The sequence below is a fragment of the Nematolebias whitei genome, chromosome 3 (genome assembly GCF_014905685.2).
Source record: "Nematolebias whitei isolate Nwh7 chromosome 3, NemWhi1, whole genome shotgun sequence".
Classification (NCBI taxonomy): domain Eukaryota; kingdom Metazoa; phylum Chordata; class Actinopteri; order Cyprinodontiformes; family Rivulidae; genus Nematolebias; species Nematolebias whitei.
In genome coordinates, this window is record NC_056500.1 from 16,250,774 (window position 1) to 16,271,730 (window position 20,957).

The 20,957-nt window shown below is 40.0% G+C and overlaps 1 long non-coding RNA gene across 2 annotated transcripts in view; it reads left to right on the plus strand.

Moving 5' to 3' along the window:
- Nucleotides 1-89: 89 nt before the first annotated feature.
- Nucleotides 90-20,957, plus strand: part of LOC119407749 — a 27,219-nt gene continuing 6,351 nt past the window's right edge. The window contains exons 1-2 of one of the 2 annotated variants that reach the window (XR_005186692.1): nucleotides 90-280; nucleotides 11,638-11,781. This is a non-coding gene — a long non-coding RNA (uncharacterized LOC119407749). Of the gene's footprint in view, nucleotides 281-1,505; nucleotides 1,552-11,637; nucleotides 11,782-20,957 lie in introns of those variants that run through there. The other variant, XR_005186693.1, reaches the window with a different exon arrangement.

A 20,957-nucleotide genomic window follows, 5' to 3' on the forward strand; every position in this document is an offset into this window, starting at 1 on the left:
CGCACCTCTCCCCGGCTCACATGACGCCTCTCTGTGCGCTCCCTCGTCCTCTCAACGCTCAATCCCCGGCGAGTGCAGTCATCACTGAAGACCTGACATCGGCGGAATCGGACGTCCACTGTGTGTCCCTCCTCACGGCTGACCAGGTGTTACTCCACACGAGCTCCGCGCCTCCGACGAGCACCGCGCGTCGCTGCTGGAAGACACTTATTCTGGGTCCAAACAGAGAGACGCAGCCAGAGGCGAGACAATAAACGCCCAGAAGTTACTTCAGTCAGCAGTAAGTATCGATCCTAGATGTTTTATTTCAAATTATTTTTGTCTTTTATACGTTTTGTATTTTAAAACCATTGATTTTATATCTCCTAAATTTCAACTGAACTCATGAAGCGCATGACCTCGCGGGGCACTTTTTGCGCGGAATGCTTTCTGTTTTTTTTATTTATTTATTTATTTATTAAAAACGTAACCATTTAAAGGGTATTTAAACATTTAAACCCCCTTTGTACTATTCTGTGCTCAAAACTGTTTTTCCTGGAGTTAATCTGGAAAGAATCTGCGCTCTGTCGACATTCTTTGTGTGCCTCTGAATGTTCTCATTGTGCATGTGTGGCTGTCTCCGCGCAGCGCCATAGGATGAAATATAGATAAAAAAGCACACGCTAAACCCGATGACCCCAGTCAGACAGGCTGTGCAACCGGTCCACATGGCTCAACGAGGACAATTAGGGGGGGTTGACAGGAGAAATAAATGGAGTGCTTGAAGCGCACTTCACTTCTACCCGCCATAAGGGTGGATGTATACAGTTTCAAAACGGTTACTTTAAAATGCTTTCCAATTATTTAATGCATGGAACAGGTGGGTCACTAAAATTTATGACCACTTTCTGAGGTCATGTCACTCCGTGAACTCTATTGCTATTGATTGGGAATTATGATTGTAGGGGGGATGGGGGTGTCTAAGGAGGAGCTTGCAAAGGATACAAAATGTATGTACATTTTGGGAGTCAAACAACAACAACAACAAAAAAAGGTGCTCTCTGATTTTTCCATGCTTTCCACACAATCGGAGGCGGAAAAAAAAAAAGACTGGGGGGACCAGAGCCATTTGATGTTTTGAAAGGCTTCAGATGGCTTTAATTAGGACCTATAAAATCTGTCTGCCCTGTTCTCTAAGGCAGCAGTCTGGAGGAAGGAGGGGAACAGGAAAGATGAGAGAGGAGGAGGGGGAAAGAAAGAAAAGCAAACCGACACAGAAAGTCACTTCAGCGAAGGATTGTCTAATCAAATTTTTATAAGCCTCCTCTTTTTCTTCTTGTCGCTCCCTCCCTTGACTCCCACCCTCTCTTCCTTGATGCTGGTGGTATGTAGGCAGCACTCTTATTCCCTCTTTGTCTGGCTGCTGTGTTATCTCCACTCACCCACCCCATCCTCCCACCGCCCCCTCAACCTAACTAGCTCCTACACTTGGCCGACCCCAGACACCTGAAGGCTAGACATGATGATCAAGAGAAGTTGGAGTCTGTCTGAAGCACAGCCAGTTGTTCTAAGGTTTCCATCTTTTCTTTTTTTTTTTATTATTGGTTCCTGTCCTGTCCATGCGTCTGTTTTTTTTTTTTTTGTACCACTAGTCAACTCCAATCAAGACACACAATATTGTTTGTAAGTTTGTCTTTGCATGGTGCAAGGGTTGCAGTTTGATTGCTATTGTGCTGATGTTGCTGGGTCTTGGATGAGAATGGGTGACTCAGAGCTGCAGTACATACACACTCCTATGAGGAAACATCAAAGATTTCTTCTGGGTTCTCTTGAGTATGTGTGCGTTCACAAGATGGCTGTGTAGACGAGCATCTACATGATCATAACTCCTCTTGCGCTCTTCTATGTGGCTCTTTCTAGATTATTTAGGCTGTATTGGGGTTTTTTTCGCAAATGTTTTCCACAGAAGGCTTTTATTTTTAATATTTTCTTGCTTTTAGCTTCTTTTCGTGTGGCAATACTCAGTCTAAATCTTCATCTTGTTCACAAAAACCGACACGTTTATGACGATTTTATCAATGCATTGTTTCAATTTCAAAAACGGTATTATTATTACTTTTTGATTATTTCGTCTTTTCGAGGAGGCTTTGTTCTTGACGTTCTTTAGCTCTTACAGCGGGCGTCTTCAAGTTGTGTCATTTGAAGGTCTTGCATTTGCTTAAAGATTAGGTTGAAAGTAGCAAATATTTTTCTTATTCTTTGGCAAATTACTCAACATTTTTGTTGTTTTCTGCATCTCTTTGTTTTTCACGATGCATGTTGGTCTTGAATTACATCATTTTGTTCGTGCCGGGCTAGCTACATGTTCAACTAAGCTGGTCTTATATAAAATGGCCGGGTGGAGTCTTTTCTTAGACATTTTGCTGTTTCTAGTTGACGAAGATGGTGTTTTTTTTTTTTTTTTTTTTTTTTGGTGCTCTGCCAGTTGTTTTTCTCAAATGTGTCCATTTTTGATAAACTTGTTTGTTTGAGGATTATCCCTTAACAGCTGGACGGGCTCTTGCTGTGCATTGACAACAAAGTAATCTGCTCAAATAGGATGTTTTGATGACCGAGCGGTGGCAAAATCTGCACGAAGCTCGAGTTGAAATCCTCTCTACATGTTTGTTTTTCTAACTTTTTTTGGCATCATGGCATCAACAAGATTTGGGCTTGTCTCTTCTCCTGCCACCACCCTTTGAAGGGGAAGTAATAAAAAGCTCAATGGGTGCAACAAGCTGTTCCTCCCTCCTAGACTTTGAGACTCTCTACCTGGAGATGAATAGGAGGCCCCTCTGTATCGAAGGAGGAGAAGAGAACATTTTATTGAAGGCTGAAGATGTGGGGGATGCATTATGGCTTATAGACACTTGGTGTGAAGTAGTCTAGTTGTGCCATTTTCTGAAAACTGCTGTCTACTAGCTTTTACTGGCTTCTGTTTTGCTCACACGGTGGGTTTGTCCTCCATAGCATCCCTTATACTTGACCGTGTGGTCTGGAAATAAACAATTTATTAAGATTTAGGTCACCAGCATCTTTTGAAAATGTTAACATCGATTTATGTGGTTAATTCCTGCATGAAGTAAAACTGTCTTCAAAGCTTGATAATACACAAGCCATGATAATAACAGAACAACCACAAAGCCACAGATTAGGATTTTGGTAACCAGATTTATGCGTGAAGGAGTGAAGTCATGGTCAGGAATGTAAATGGTGGAGTCATTCAATTACAACCATGCCCTTTCCTAGGAAAAGTCCCCAGCCGTGAAGAGGTTAATTGTTTTTGAATCTTCATCCGAGGGGAGAAAATAGGGGAACCGGAGGGATAATTGAGCCGCTGATAGTTGAGTGGGTTATGGATTACTGTGTCTTTCCAAAGGAGAAAAGAAAGAGAGGTGACCAGGAGAGGAAGGAGAGAAGGGAAAAGGAAGGAAGGGGCGTGAAAGGCTTGCTTGTGCGATGCAGCCGCGGGGGCCGTCTGGCCTCCTTTAGGAAAAGGGTGAACTCCAATCCTGTTTATCCCATGAGGTGACCCTTGGCCCCTTTCTTGCTCCTCCCTGCTCCAGGTGCAAGCCCTCATTGCTGGCAGCTCACACACAGATACTCACAACAAACCAATTTTTCACACACTCTGCACGCACTGGGGGAAACGCCGCATGAAAATGCAGATCCCTTTCAAATTTTAACCCCCCTGTCGTCTTTTTCTTTGCGCCGTTCTATTGTCTGGCGCTAAATATCCAAGCCTACTTGTCAGGATAGGGCAAGTGCTGTGATAATGTTTCTTCTAAACGTTTTTGAACCGAGAAGATGGATAACTGTGTTTTAAAGGGAGTAAATGGGATTTTTACATGGTGTAATAATCACAGAAGCGTTAATCAGAGGGATGTCATGTATAATTACTACAGCATTTGATATCACTACAGAAAACCACCTCAGGCCATTAGCAAAAGTTTCCTGATGTTATTAAATGACATTAATAAAATTCAAGTAAGCCCAGATTGAATGAGCCCTTTGCACGGCCCACTGGTTAAAGCACTGTAAGGTTAATGAACCAATTTACATTCTTTCTGCAGCCATCTGGGTGGAGTGACAAGGCAGATGCTTCCAACTCTTCACTGCTGCGTTGCGTTGTTCAACATGGAGGAATGTGTCAAGTCCTCAGAGCCGAGAGTACATGTAACGTTAAGCGTCCAGCCAGAAAAGTTTGAGAATGAACAGAAAATCAAACACGGACAGACCAGACTACTTTTGTAGAGCGTGCTTAGTGTCATTTAACCCTTTTCTTTTGCAATAAATCAATGGGGAGATTGCTGAATGCAAAAATGAACTCATAAGTGTGGATTATACCCAGACCTATGGTGCCTTGGGCAATGACAAAACTTGACAAAGATGGTCCTCACACGAATAAAGCAAAAACCTGTAAATGAAAACATTCATTGGAGGTGATGCTTGAGACTGGGAGAAAGAGGGGATTAGTATCTGTCCATCTCTGCCATCCTCATCTGGGTGATCGCATTACAAACAGAGCTTTGTGGAAGCAGAGGAACAAAATGAGGTCTGTCGACAATCAATAAAGCAATGTGAAAGTAGTGGGATATGCTTTAAAAAAATCAAAGTCATCGGCTGGCATGGCCATCATCTTGTCCCATTTGCTGGAATCAGACAAGGAAATGGAGCTCCACAGTAAAGGATGTTTAGCCCTTAGGCTTTTCACAAATGTCTCTCCCACCCATAGTAGGCAAATTTAGTTTCAAAATAAGCCGAAAGAACAAAAGATTCAATATTTGGAACCTTTCTCATAATCTACATAGAAAAGTAGGGTTAGATGAGTCAAGAAAGCATGGTGTCCAACTTCAAGTGTGCGTGTTGGGAGAGCGTGTTGTCCTCCAAAGATGTTGACTTTCACCTTGCTTGTTCATTTGCACACTTTTAAGAAAAATAAAAGCACTTTAGTTTAGGACTGATGCGAGCATTTGTCACAGATTAGCTTTTTGTGCAGTGAGAAAGGAAAAGAGTGAAGGAGTAAGAAGGTGGTGGGGGTGGAGACAATACAGCCACAATCTCAATCCAAAGAAATCATTTGCCCAATTTTCTGAGAGCAGTGTTTGCCCGGTTGGATGGTTCTATCAAAGCCAGACACCCTCAGTGGAACGTGATTTTAAAATGACGTGTTGAGCTACAAAGCCGACAATATGGCGGGTTAGAGTCATTTCTCAGCTGAACGCTCTCCAGGTAAATTCAGATAATGCATTTTCGAGTTTCTCTCTCTTTTTTTTTTTTTTTAAGAAGCCTCATTTTTACCGGTAGTTTTGACACAAGTGCTGCCAGAGCTTCTGTTCTCAGAGCTTAGCGTGTAAAGAAGATGAAAAACATCATGGCTACACACTTTGATGCCTGGAAATTTATCCCTGGAAAAAGTAGCACAGAGGATCATCGAGTTTCTTGTTTTTCTTAAAGGATTATCGTAGGGTTTTTTTTTTTTAATCCACTTGCTTTTTCTTCAAACCCCTGCAGTTTCTCACTTTCAAAAACTTCAAAATGCAAATTTAAAATGAGGCGAGTGAGTAGAAGATACAATTAAAGCGCAATCGCAGATTAGAATCTGTAGCTCACTTGCTGCTCCGATAAAAGAAGGCTATATGCCTCTGTACATATCTGCTGGTAGTTTAAGTTTCAGAACCCCCCCACAGATTTTCCTCATGACTCACTTCTTTCCGATCCATTTATGCTTGAAAACTTCCTAAGGATGAACTGCATTTTTTTTCCTGAGTTTTATTGTCAATGAGGGACCATTGGGCATAATGAAGTTCTGTTTCTCAGCATGAGTTTGGGAGGCTCATGATTACAAATGCTCCTCTCATTGTCTCCCATCATCTCCTCCCTAATTGAAGACAATATAATGAGACAATGGGGTCTCGCTCATCATTCTGCATCAGTGGCATTCTCTATGGAACGTGCCAGTCTGTTAAAAGTGGGGTAGCGGTGTTGGGTTGGTGGGTGGGGTGTGCGTACTTGAACGCGCTTGAGCTTGTTTAATTTGGACCAAGAAGATGGACGATTAAACTACACCTCCCATGGGGGCTGTTCAATTTTTTTGGTCAGCTTTTTCACTTCATGGCCGCCTGCCCTTGTAAACACTCCTGGATGTGTCTGGGACATGCCTGAGGGGGGGGGGGGGGGGGGGGGGGGGGGGGGGGGTTGTAGGCGGGAAGGTCTGCCTCTGGAGGGGTTGTCTCAGACGATTAGGACAGCTGAGTGAAGAGGGTCCCTCTGTGCTTGGCCCCCTTCACCTCCCTAATATGCTCTGAATAAGTCCACCTCCACCCTGAGTTTGAGGGTTTTGGCGGGAGGTTAGGTGCGGGATGGGGGGAGGGATGGGGGATTATGTCTGGCTATGGCTTAGGAGTGTTTGTCATCTGCCCTCTTGAGGCCTACATCGACCCCTTTGTCTGAGTGTCAGACTGACAATGTCAAATCACACAATGCACTTATCCAGTCGGAGCATCTTGGGTTTAGAAATGATACAGAAATGTATTGATATTTTCTTTAATTATTAAGACACATTTCCCTTCATTTTAAGGACATAAAATACACATCTAATTCTAGCACTTGCAAACTAACCTTTTCTTTATGCATTCTCCAAATTATCTGCCATAACAATTTTTAATAAGAAACTATTTAATCAATACTGTGCCACATTTCTTGTTCCCATTAAACATGTTTTATTTTAGATAATTTTGTAAATGGCTTACCTTTTTATATATGTGAAGTTGTCTAAGGAAACTTTTAGATTATCATGAGTGTTGCTATAAGCAAATGAAGGGTTTTAGTATGAGGAGGTAAATAAAACTCATAAAAGATTAACATTAAAAAAGTAAAACACTTGTCCTTATCATGAATGATGAGAACTGAGAGAAATCTACCAAAATCCATACTTTTTATTTTGTTAACATGAATGAAATGATTCTCACTTTTCATTAATCGTAGTTTCTAATGGTCTATTTTCCTTAAAAACAATGAAAATGTAAAAAAATTAATCAATTTGAACATTTGCCATACCAAGAAGATATACAGAGTACTTTATATGTAATATCATGAGATTTACTTTCATTAGAAGGTTAAAACTCCCTTTTATAGCAGTAAATAAAGTCCTACTCCTGATGGCTTCATATATAATCTGTCCATCAGTTGAGTGTTCCCAGAGGTGTCGCTATGGCTTCACACAGTGCATCTCTGTATGAAATTTGGAAGAACGATTCATTCATCAATGCACAATGGTGAACAAAGAGGGCACTGAGTCCTGGCCAAACATCACAAGTTATATTGAAAACACACAAAATGTTCTTGTGGTACACTAAAGAGGCAAAACCTTCCAAATGACTGATAACGTTTTATAGCGCAAGCGGCCTTGGTGACTCGAGTCACTGGAAGCACCAGAAAATAACGCATTCCTAGTTCCCCAGTAAGGGAAATAAACTTGGATGTAAATCCCACTGTACAAAAGAAAGTTCTAAATGGTCATTGATGAAATCTCACTCCTGCTAGTGTTGGTCAAGCAAAGTCACATGATTGTGCTGAATTTTGTTTTAAATCAGAAGAACAAATATAGCAAAGCTTATGAAAAAGTCCACATTACTGTGTCACTGTTTTTCCTGTTATGTTATCCATCTCATGCTGCTGTATTCATTCATAACCATCTACTCTCTACAGACTCTACTACTCTCATGTTCGGGCTGTTGTTTAAAATACCATATTATTGTACATTATTAATGTTTAGCATATATCCTAGATCTTTTAGCGTACTGTTTAGCATTTGTTCAGCGTATATCTTAGTGTATAGCAGATCCTTATATACTGCTTCTTTTTATATTTTATATTTTTGCTATTTTTGGGTGTAACTGGGACCTTGAGTACACAATTTTGTTCCACCTCATGTACCACATATATTGCGAATGACAATAAAGAAACTTGAACGTGAATTTTAGCCATCTGTATAAACAAAATAAAGACACATCGTTAGGCTAAAGCTCAAACCAGTAACAACCATAGATAACCATCTTACAAAGCCTGTTTTTAAGTAAATACATTCCATCCATATAAATATCATATCATAATTTTATACTATGTTGCTGTCAAGCAACACTGAAAATATATTACAAAAAAAAGTACACGTTACTTTTAGATCGCACTAGTATTCGAGACAAATCAAACTCACTCACCAGTCAAAGCAAAGTGTGCTTCCCACTTTAGCTCAAAGACCCTAAACCATTTTATCACAAACCATAAAAAATAAAAAAAAAATAAAAAATCATAATCATGGATCTCACTTGACCTGGAAATATATTTTCCATGTCAGCTTTCTCAAATTGTGACAAGCCATTTGTTCAAACTCACAAAGAGATGTGACAATGATGCATCACATGCCCTTGTTAAAATTTATACTTCCTTCTTGTGAAGTGAATTGTCCCCATGCCTCCACAATACGGACACGTTTATTGCCTGCTTTGTACGGCAGTGTGCACTGCAAAGGGTGAGAGAAATTTACGTAATAATATTTTACAACTACAAAGTTAGTCAATGCTCAGAGATGCTTCAGCTACATACAGCTTGTATGTTAGACAAATCATCGAGGTGTTACGTCATTCCTATGTGAGTGACTATTTTGAATGTGAGCGCATTGTTTCCGATTTTCTTATGAAGTCGAACCATAAAATTGTACATGTTCTTATTTTTTATATAAAAATAAACACCAGGATTTCCAGCAAGCTATTTTCCATCACATTGCCCAAGTTCAAGCAGCACTTCAAAATGGATTCAAAAAGTTTTTTAACAGCTCAAAACATGTGAAAAGACAAAAAAAAAAAAAAAAGCTGTTTATTTAGTGTATTATTTATATTTTTCTGGTGAAAATTACAGCTTTATTTGGGGCTTTTCCCCCTTTGGTTTGAGTTACAGTAAACCTTTGTTCTCAGAAATGTCCCAGTAAGCCATTAAAGCTGTTTTTACAAGTCGAGCTTTAAAAGAGACACACCAGTTGCTCTTTGGGTGTGTGCAATTACAATTTTGTGCATGCACATAACAACTTAATTATTTATCTAAAGGCCTGTATCACTTTGGAAAAAGAGGGACATATATGTCATCAAAGAAGTTTCAGATTTTGAGTTTACCTTGTGACTCCTCAGAAAATCAAATGTGGATTTTAATAGAGCAGAGCTTCCAAAAGTTAAACCACTGATAGTTCATATTTTAAAAATATTAGCAGATGTATTGCAGCGGCCAACATCAGTCTATTCTAGTCAACAAATTAAGTCAGATTTATTTTTTTTCTGTAACGACATGAAGGCACTAACAATGCTGATGATCTGTGTGGGCAGGAAGCCTTGAAGGTTTGCATCATGTCTGCCACGCTCTACCCGAGGGCATTCCAGTCTGGGTGCACTCACAAACACATACACACACAGCTGGAAACACAAGCCACCATTTTCCGTCACGGCGCAGCAGGAGTCTGTCTTCATCTCTCATATTGATTAATGAAGCAGGCGCAGCGGGTGTCACAAGGAGGCAGGAGTCTAGATCACGGTGGTGGAGCTGCATCACTAGTACAGTCATGCCTCGCGAACGCACACACACATTTAGACATTCTCACACACTCTTTCGCTTACTCCCACATGTATGTTTGTCACAGCAGATACTCTACACACGTGTGCATAAACTGTGACTCACACCTCGTCACTGCCTATACACCATATCCTGTTTGTTTTTTTTTCAAGCTCAGAGTAAATTAGCATGGCTTAAATCTGCAAGCACTTAACCTGCAAAAGGTACTTTCAAACAAACAAATAAAACGTTTGTAGATTAGCTGGGGTTAACGATCCGATTGCCTTCGAGGTGCCACAGAGTTTATGTGTTTTGGCTAAAAGGTATCGCTCTACCGTGCCGCCTCCCTCACTACCAAATGAGACATTCTCCAAACACCATTACAAGAGGCGTATTTATGCTATTAGGGAGCTGGGTTTGCAGTGGTACCAGAATGAATGGGCTAAAATTATGTCCTGACTAACCTCAGTGGGCAGAGTCAGTGTTTTCTTTGCATAAATGAGAAATTATATGTTGTGTGCTTAAAAGCTATTTTTACATATTCCCTGTTGGAGTATTACACACATTTTATTTTATTTTTTAACCGTGAAAGCCAGTGAACAGGGCCATCTTTCAAAGAGCAGTAATAAAAATAAAAATCCTTTATTTTTTTTTATTTTTTTTCATCTTTACTTAAGAATTTAAAATTAGCCTTCCAGTCTAAACCAGCTGCGATTCTCTGCAAGTGACTTTCCGCGATGCTGAGTCCAGAGTCGTTGGGTTCACTGAGGGTGTGGTCACTTTAAACCCACCTTCTTCTTTCCCTGTGCACCTCACAAATGCTTTTCAAAAGCTCCCAGTCATGCACAGCTGAACCGGCATACAGAAATGAAAGAATTTCAAAAATCAGCAGAGATTGTTGCAGGCTTCTTTTTTTTTTAATTGATCTAACTTTTATCTACATTTTTCGTCCCTTCCTTTCCTCCTGGTGTTCCTGTTGAGGCATGCCTCCATCCCCGCCAACCAGCATCACTCGGGGCAGGGTGGATGGGGGCAAGACGAGAGAGGAGGGGAGGGGGGCAGACAAAGGAGCACTGTTGCTGCCGTGTTCGAGGGTCGACACCAGACTGGAGGGGCGCGGTTGGAAGGGTTCAAACGAAGAGACAGCGCAACCGAGGAGGTTCATCATTAAGAAAAGAGATGGGAATGAATGGGAGGGTAGCAGGGGTGTCTGTTCTGTTCAAAGCCATAAAGAAGACAAGCAGCGCTAGTCATTTTTTCACACATGCAGCTGGCACGCTCTTAAAAATGCTGCAGTTGGAGCGAGTGTGTGTGCGAGTGATAGGGGAGGGACCGGGCTCGTGCATTGTTTTCTGGCCATTGTGCATTATTTGCTTAACTCCCATGCTTTCTGCGTGCAGCTGTACTCTACAAATGAGATGGCGAAAAGAGTGTTTGCGTGCTCAATGGCGGCTGTCACAGCTGTTAGCAATTTCATCAGTTCACTGTAAGACACCCCCTGCACGCACACTCACTAAACAAACCGTGTCAATTATTTCAGAGCAGTTACAGCCATGATAAAATGACCTAAACAGTGCATGTCAAAACAGTTTATGCAATCAAAAGAGAGACAGAACGGACACAGTGACAAGCCAGCAGGTATGCAAACTGTAAATGACACCCGTGGAGCTATGTAATGCTTTAATATTTAATATTCATCATTGTATATGGCTTTGATTGCTTGTCGGTAACTGTTTTCTGTGTTTAACCTTCTGTTTATTGTGAGTCATTTTGTTTTTCACTGCAATAAAACACTGGAAGTTAGTCAGGATTTCCGTTTAAAATGTTTATGTGTCAGTCAGAATGGAATGCAGCATTAAATGAATAAACACTTTGATTGGCTAAACTTCTTTTTATTCCATTGGTATGAAACATACACATATTTTTGGGTACACAGTTTTGTTTGACACGTGGTGCTTTTTGAGATTATTGATTTGTTTAACCCTTTGTCTTTTTTTTTTTGTTTGTTTTTTGCCGTCTCAGGTCACTGAAGGAGCTTGCACAAGTGAAAGAATTTCCAGTGTTCACCACAGAGATGAGACCTGGACAGACCCGCATCCACTTCCCCCCATTTACACCTTCCAGGCAGCGTGCAATGAGGAAAAGACAATAATGATTTATCAGAAGGTGAGAGCTCAGTTTACTAACTTTCCTAAAACCCATCTGTGTTACCTGAGTCCGTTGTGCAGCAGCAAGGGTAGGTTTGGTGTGTGCATGATTTGAAGTTTTGGATTGAAAATGTTTGTCTAGTTCAGGGGTCTGCAACCTTTAGGATCAAAAGAGCCATTTATGTCCCTTTGTTCACTAAAATAAATGTGTCCAGAGCCGCAAAACCTGCTACAAGTGTCATTTTCAACTGGTGGCCCATGGGCCACTTTAAGTTTCTGGTCAGTAGGCGTGAAATTATAATACTAAAAACATCCAGTGATTGTTAACAATTATTGATATTTTTACATTTTGAGACAAAATAAAAGACTGGATTCCATCCATCCATCCATTATCTTTACTCGCTTCTTACTTTTCAGGTTGCAGGGGGTCACTGGTGCCCATATGGTCGCAAGTCTATCACAGAAGACTGGATTCTTGTAAAAAAAAAAATAATACATTATTTTGCCAGTTTTTGTTGTTTTGTTTTTTTTGTGGAGAAATTGAGTATCCTAGAAGAAATAAAGCATGAAGTTAAAGAGAGTATAATTTATTCTGTGTATTAGTACTAGTATCCACATGTTTGCAAATGAAATGACAGGACAACTGCTAAAACTAGTCTTTTTTGTTGTTGGTACAGTATAATATCCTATAAAATTCAGTTTATGTTAGTTTTGGTCAAAACTTGCAAGAGCCACATGTGGCTCCAGAGCCGCAGGTTGCAGACTCCTGGTCTAGTTTGTGTTCCCCTCATGTCGAGAACCTGTTTGAGTCAGCATCTCTGTCCACCTTTGTCTATTGTGTGTTATCTTGTTTTTTCTCTCCCACTCATTTCTCCTTTCTATTGAACTCGCAATTCTCATACTGATATTTTTAGTCTAATCTTTCTGTCTGTTTGTCCTACACAAGCAAAATGGTACAACCACTTTCAGACAAATTGATGTTTTAGTACGCAAACAAACAACTTTAACATGCTCTTTCCGAGTACACTTATCAGTGGGCTTGTTTATAACAAAAAATGTCTTAAAGTGTGACCAAAGGAGCTTATATCACATTATTACTACTTTATATCACTGTTAAAGCAAACAAGAAAAATATTAATCAAGTTTCTGATGAGAACTTCTCTTAAAAGATAGATTTTGGATAATGAGCATTGTAATATAACTAAATCCAGTTTTCTCACATTGTTTAGCCACTGGGAAGTGTGACACCAAAAAATAATGTGTCAATAAACCAACTTGAAGGTGAACAATTCTCCCTCCTAATCCAGCAGAGCCTCCTCTCATTCAGCGTCTGAGCTGAGTAGACAGACAGTGGAGATGGAGGCGGGGACTGATTTGCATATTCATACATCCACGCTTGCTAAATGAGGCAAAGGTGTTGAAGTACATCTAAGCAGTTTTAAGTCATGAGAGGATTATTTTCAGGGAGGAAAACTACAGATAAAACATTTGAAGAGCAGAAATGAGGTTTTAGTGGTTTCATCAACGCCAGGAGCCGAACTTTAAATCCACACTGACGGAAATTCTTAGAAAATCACATAAACCTTTCCAATCCACGCAGGTTTTGATCATAGGAACTTAATTTAAAAGGTAAGCAAAGAAGTTTTATGACATGAAAGTGTTCTAATCAGCCTTAATGTTCATAATATTAGAGCCCACTGCATACAATTTCAACCTGTGTGATCACAAAGAATGCGTTTCGTGTTGTGGGAAGCGTTATTGTTCGCCTTCAGCATCCATTAGAATAAAAACAGTCCAACACTTTAGGGATGTTGTGAAGGAAAAATAAATCATTACCTTGGAAAACGGCTTACCCACGAGGCAAAACACAGGAATGAAAACTGGCTGAGGAGCCGCCTCATTGTCTTAACTGTGTTTCGGCGGTTCCCAGTTTGAGCAGCCTCTCGGTGAGTAATCTTCTCACTCTCTGTGTGAAGCTGAAAGCAGCAGTAAATCATTTCCTTCCATGCAAGCATGGACAGAATGGCCACCAACACACACAGACGGGGGGATGGTTAAAAAGAGATGCAGCAAGAGGGGAAAGAAAACGTCGTTTCTCTCTGTTCTTGTCATCCTCCCTTCTTATGAAACACTCCTTCACCTCAACCTTCCACCCGGAGGTTAGAATAGTAATGTGTGATTGTTCTTACTGGTTATAGCTTTAGATTTTTTGTTTGTTTGTTTTAAACAGAGAAAGAACATAAATTATTCTTTATTTATATCATTTTCCTAAAACTATTAGAGCATCATACATTATTACTACTGTTATCGATGCAATATTAACAAATACTATGTGTGTATTCTCCATTCCCTTGTTTAAGTTGTTTCTGATACATCCGTTCAACAAAAATGTCATTTTTCACTTTTTTGTGTTGCATCATCCAGCTCTCTGCAGAACTTTCAATATGACTTGCACCACACAATCTGCAGAAGACAGAGCAAATTCAATCCAGTATATTTCAGTTCATTTCATTTCAGGTTAACTCGTTTCATTTCAACCCAGTTCAGCAGCACTCAGTTCTCTCTTCAGGCTCTTCATGTATCACACACTGTTGCTGGTGTGTCTGAGAAGATTTTCAGTTCTCTTTAGTTCCTTTCTTCTGTTTTTTTTTTATTCTCTCTTTCTTGCTTCATGCACAGGCAGCTAGTCTTTATATCTTTATATTTTTCGCCGTCTTATCAAGTTTTTTGTAGGAAAAGTACTCGTATTGTTGCATTGTAGAAATAGGGCATTAGAATACATGATGAAATGATCTTTCAGGCTCTTACAGTTCTGTAGGGTAACATACATCCATGATCTTTACCTTTTTCTTCCTTTTTGGTTCACGGGGGTCACTGGTGCCCATATCCTGCACTGTGCAAGAGGCGGGGCACATCCTGGACAGGTCGCAAGTCCTTCACAGGGCCACATGGAGACATCCATCCATCCATCCATCCATCCATCCATTATCTTTACCCGTTTATTCCATTTTGGGTCACGGGGGTCACTGGTGCCCATGTCCAGCAATCACTGTGCGAGGGGCGGGGTACACCCTGGACGGGTCGCAAGTCCATCACAGGGCCACATAGAGACAAACGAGACAAACAACCATTCACTCTCTCACTCACACCTAGGGACAATTTAGAGTTACCATTCGGCCTAACATGCATGTTTTTTGTCTGTGAGAGGAAACCAAAGTACCCGGTGAAAATCCATGCATGCACGGAGAAAACATGCAAACTCCACCCAGAAAGGCCCCTGGCCGAGGTTCGATCTGGTGACCTCATTGAGAGGCAGCAGCTCTACCAACTGAGCCACTGTGTAGGGCAACAGTTTAATGACTGAGCTGTATGTCAAAATCATTTAGAGGATTTGTCACTCTTTTTGATAAATGCACTCAATATCAGCCATCTGAGATTAATGTAGACATAAACTGAATGTATGTACACAAGCCCATTGTTTAAGGACTTTTCAAAGGATGCAGGACTTCTCTTAAGGACGGGGGGATCAAAAGGATGAAGGTGGAGGATGTTGGGAAATATCTAAACATGCTACAGCTCTTTCCTCTTCCTCCATTTCCCTCTCAAGTGCGTCTTCCCATGGAAAGAGGTCTTTGAGGAGCAGCTGAGTCTGGCTTTTAAAGCCATGTGTCTCAAAACTGCAGCCCTGATCTCTTTTGGTGTGTATCTGCATAAGTAGAGGGGAGGTTGAACGGGCTCAAACCACAGTGTGTCACAAGGTTTCATTTTTCTAATGTATGAGGAAATGACAGGCAGGTGAGTCACTCCGTCTTGTCATTTTGATTCACCGCCGGACGTGGAGACAGACCGTGTAATGGACAGTTTCATGCTCATGCAAAATAACCATTGAATGATGCACAATGGTCAAAAATTGCTAGAGTGAAAACATGCTCAGACGGGGAACAACCATGAAAGCCTAAAGGACAAGAGGCAAAAATGGTAACCTCTGTGTTTGCACAAAGAACAAGCTTTTCATTGAGTCTGAAAGTATAGCCGTTTGAAATGTGACAAAATAAATAGAGACTTCAAAAAGACGATTACAGGGTAGAAATCAACAAAGAAGAAGAAATAAGTTCTTCAAAGATCTTCCTATGGAGCTGTAGGGAACTGAGTGAGAGCTAAAAACAAGAAGGGTATTAGTAAACTGAGCAGTGATGAGGGTCGGTGCGGTGGTGTCTCTAATGTCTTTATGAGATCATAAAAATAATGCACTTCCTGGTCTCTCTAATTGCTGTGAGGGATGGGATGGAGGAGTCTCTGCTCCACCTGTCTGCTAAATGAAGCCTTTTATTCATTGCTGCTTAGCCTTTGGAGGTTAGGTTCCTTTACAAAGCTATGTCAGTCACATGCATATAAAGAGGGAGCAATTTAAAAAGGCCTAAACTGGATTATTGAGGTTTATTAATACTATGGACAGATCAAGAAACAAAATTAAAAGATAAGGTAAAATTGCCATTTCATCATTTTCTAGTCGACATGCTAGAAAAAAAAATCTGAATGGAGCATGACAGAAAGTGGCATAAAGAGGCAAAACTCAAGCACAGTGTATGCTATTCGGAAAAGTGAATTTAAAATGAGGCTGTGCAAAGACATACAAATGGAGAGAGAATGTTGTTGACTCAGCAAGAAAAGCTGTTATAAATGGCTTCTCCAAGATGCTGCATGCTGAAATCGTAAAAAAAAAAAAAAAAAAAAAAGCTGAGAAGTAACGTTTGACATCGTTGGAAAGGAAATTATTTTTATTTTAAAAGTTGCTTGTCTAAGAACTGAAACTCCAACCTGTAATCTAAGAGCCTTAAAACATAATGAAAGTTTTTTTGTTTCTCTTGAAGTCTGCAGATTGGCGAAATGCAATCTAAATTCTGCCCCAAGTTATTTCAGATGCATAGAGGAAGTCTTTATTATCAGTTTTTGTTTTGAGGACAAATACTGTCAGGTTTTGATGAAGCATAAATCAGAAAGGTTGGTATATTAAGAAAGGAAAGAACAAAAACAAGACATTTGCATTTTGGAAAACCACACACACAGAAAGGATGTTCAGATTGGCAAGAAAGAACAATTCAGAGAAAGTTTAAGTCTTAACGTTTGCTCATAGAATGAATGTAAAATACCAAGTTGATGTTAAAGTAACTTTTACATCCTTTATTATCCAGGATCCCTTTGTGGACTTGTACACGTATTACTGAAAATAATTTAAATCTTTGCCTCAAGTTGATGCATGCTGAAGTTTTCTCTTCCTGCTATACATTGTATTTATATTAAACGCAGCGATTTGGGGCATTGCAATTTTGTTTTGGGAAATGTAAATTCCAGTCTTATCTCCATCTTTTGTTTGGGACTTACAAGTTTTTGAGCTGTGGGTCTAACTTTGACTTATTTGGGTGTTAAGTGTACAAGTCTGGGGTGCATTTGTTTTATTGTGACTAACCTAGCTACACTATAGGAGCCAGATAACAATTGCTTTTTTGTGTGTCTGGGGTTTTATCGGTGGATGAACGAATGAAAGACGAGTCAAAGGCAACCCCATAAGCTTTTCATAATGCATCCCGAGAGGAGACAAAGGCCTGTATTCACTGCTGGGTGTCGATAAGACCTATCATTAGTCTGCCATAGGAGGTATTACTCTCTCACACACACAGACACACGCTTCTGCATGCATGCTGAGTGCAGTAGGTACTTATTCCTGAAACCATTCTCCTTTTGCCACATAAATATCCCTGTGCATGCCAGAAGTGAAGGAGGCGGCCAGGCTTGACTCAAATCAAATAAAAGCTGAAGAGTGGACCCCCTGCTGCTTTCCCATCACAGCAGAATTCACTTGGCCTTGCAGAGCAGACATCTATGCCCAGCTATGCATTGTCTCTGCATGCACTTGTGCTCCTTAATGTACGGAGGCACAACTGAACAGCTTTAAGCAGCAACTGGCAACAAATGATTTTTTTTTTTTTTTCTGAAATAACCTGTGTGTTAATGTTTATTTTTTAAGTCAAAATGTAAAACAAAACAAAACTATAACTAAAGGAAAAACCATAGTTTCATTTTGTGTATTAGAGCAACGTGTCTAATGTCAAAACCCTCGTGCAGTTAAAACGATCTTAAATCGGTTGAAATGAAATGAGAGACTTAACAATAAATGAGGGGAAAGAAGACCATTCAGATTAATAAAAAAAGGATCATTGTCCATTTTTTTTTATAAACCTTTTTACCCACCAGAAGTGTGCTGTATATTGTAGTTGTTTTTTAGGAACAGCAGCACATTTGTCATGTATTTCAGTGTAAAACACTCGACTAGATTGATGAACTGACACCATGTGATACAAACCAGACAAAAGGCAGATGGAAACAGACGGCTGTCTCAGTGATGGAACTCCTTGTTTACAGTAATAATACCGCCATCCCAGAATTAATGGGCTATCGACTTATTGATGATAAAACACAATACATATTACATTTACTTAACAAGACAGGAGCAAAATTGGGTGCAGAAGAGGAGCTGGCGTTCCTGTTTGCATTCTTTTTGTTGGTGTGTGTATCCAGTCGAGCTAGGAGGAGGAGACAGGGTTGCTGTCTAGATTCTAAGTAGATGATGGACCGTAGCTCGTATTCCCATTCCCTCTCATTATCTTGGCCCCCTGAGAATATATGAGGTTACTTACCTTCCTTTGCTCCCTGCCTAACACCAAGCATCGGATCAGGGTCATTAGCCTCAGTACTTGGAACAAATGACTCCAGATAGCATCTCAGCTAAACTACAACAAGAGCAGATTAACCCCTTGATCTTTGTAGGATATGGAAATAAGGGGCACAGTGGAGCGCTTGTTCATTTTTATTTTAGCCCTGAAATTGGCTTTAAAATTAAATTTGTTCTGTTTTTTACCAGTTTTTGACAGTCCTCTCTCATCTTTTAGTCTAGGAATCTCATTGAACCTCAGCTGCACATCACAGCTGTTTGCTTTAAAAAACAGAGGGAGAAGTGGGCAGCAGATCAAAGCGCAAGGAGGATTTGTCTGGCAGATAGTTGCTGCTAAGACTCTATCTCTCATTTCTGCCTTCATAAGCCTTTATGTCTCTACATGCACACCAACCGATTGCCCCCCTTCTCATTCCCAGCTTGAAAATTAGAGATCATGAAAGGGAACGGTGCAGTCACAACAACCTCCCCCTCAGACCAGATGATAATACAGCTCATGTGTGAGTCCACATGTACAAGCTGTCATGTCTTTGCTCGTGTTTGTGAAGTGTTAAACATTACACATCTCTTTATTTCAGTCTGATTCACTTTGTTCTCAAAAAAAAAAAAAAAAAAAGTCTGCAAGACTTTGAAATTTACAGCTTTTTCATCTAAAAAAGGTGTGCAAATGATATAAAAATTAAATTATTTCCTTGTCAAATGCATCACTTATGTTTGTTTCCATCTAAGGCTAGAGCATTGGCCAAAACATTTAGCTTCCATTTGGCTGCATCAGGAGGTTTGTGGCCTTTTGGTTGGTGGGGTTGGCTCAGATTTCTGTTCTAAGCAGAAAGTCACGCCCAGAAGATGGATATAATTAAAACTAGTGCATTTCTTTGTGGAGGGTGTTTGGGTAGCTTCTCTGGGTGGTCTAGCTCTACATGTCTCTACTAGTTTTATTATAAACAAACACAATACGGTAACAAAGCACGAAGATTAGCATATATAGTGGAGCGTAAACGCAGACATGAAAACGTCTATGCTACTCGTTTCCTGCTCTGGTACCTGCGCTGGTTGTTTGGACATGGCACGGCAGCGCTGATCAAAGCTGCAGACTGACATGCATGACATTCATAGATGGGCACTTAAACATGACGGCTTTGCTTTAAGAGCAACTCTGAATCTGTGTGCCTTCTGCATTTCATCATGAAGCTAACTTTAGCCTTCATCCAAGGCTGTATTTAGGCATTCAGCAGAAGCCAGATGACAAGAACGGGGGTTACATTTATGTATGTAAGGTTACCATAAAAACCATAAATGCTTCTCTAGGCTTTGAAATATATTTATATCTTGAATGAATTCGCATATAGCCCAAACAGCCTGGGTTGAAACGGAAGAATTTTTCTGTCGTCAGCATCTCTCATTCTTGCATATTGAACGTTTCAGCCTTGGGTGGCCCGGTGAAAGCAGAACTCTAAATCTTGGTGTTGTTCTCAACTCCTTCAACCATTCAAGACCACAAGAGCAGCATTTACCTTAAACTGAAAGGCATGAAAAATTCTACTTGGGTCAGCTGAAGCTTTTAGCTGTGTATACCTTTAACATTACTCGTTTATCTTAACCATTAAATGTAAACTGCTTTCTGGGGGTAGAACAACAGCTGCACAGTTTTTTTGCTCATTAACAAACCCTTCCTGTGTTCTATAAAACTGACATATCTGTTATTTTGCAACTTTTCCTTTTTGTGTCAGTTGTATTCTTTCTCAGGCAGGGAGAATCTACATCTTTATTGTTCAAGACATGGGCAGCTTAAGTGTCTCTATTTTTATTTTAAATGTACCGCGAGTATACCTTGGTGAATATACTGGGACTTTAATGATGAAGGCACCTCCCCTGGTTTCAGCAAGTCTGCTTATTGAAGTGTGTAGAGAGAAATGTATCAGGTAAAAAACAAAACACTAAAAGAAATGGAAAAGAAATGGTGCAGAAAGATGTTAGAAAAACATCAACCTAAAAAAGTAGCCAAAAAATAATTTAGTTCCACCAAATGCAATAATACATTTGAAAGAAAAGAAAATGCATGTATATTCTGGCAAAAGCAGATGCCAGCAATGAAACATTACAGCCAGCAAACTTTTACAAAAAGAAACTAGGGAGGAAGTTCTTAGTCGGCATAAAAGCTTTAATTTTCTCCTTTGACTGTAGCTTGCAGCTTTCCTGGGCTTTCTCTTATTTAACATCAAAGTGAAGTATGAACAATTGAGGCAATTTTTCTTACGGTCAAGGTTAATCATTGTTCTTTCTCTGAGAGTGTAGATCCGGCTGAGAGGTGTTCAGAGGAACCACGTCGCTTGCACGTCCTTTTCAGCAAGCTATTTGTAATAAACTTTTAGACAGATGTCTTTTTAATTTTTTAATTTAAAAAATAATTTTGTGTATATATCACATATGCATATCTCGTATACTCATATTATATATATATATAT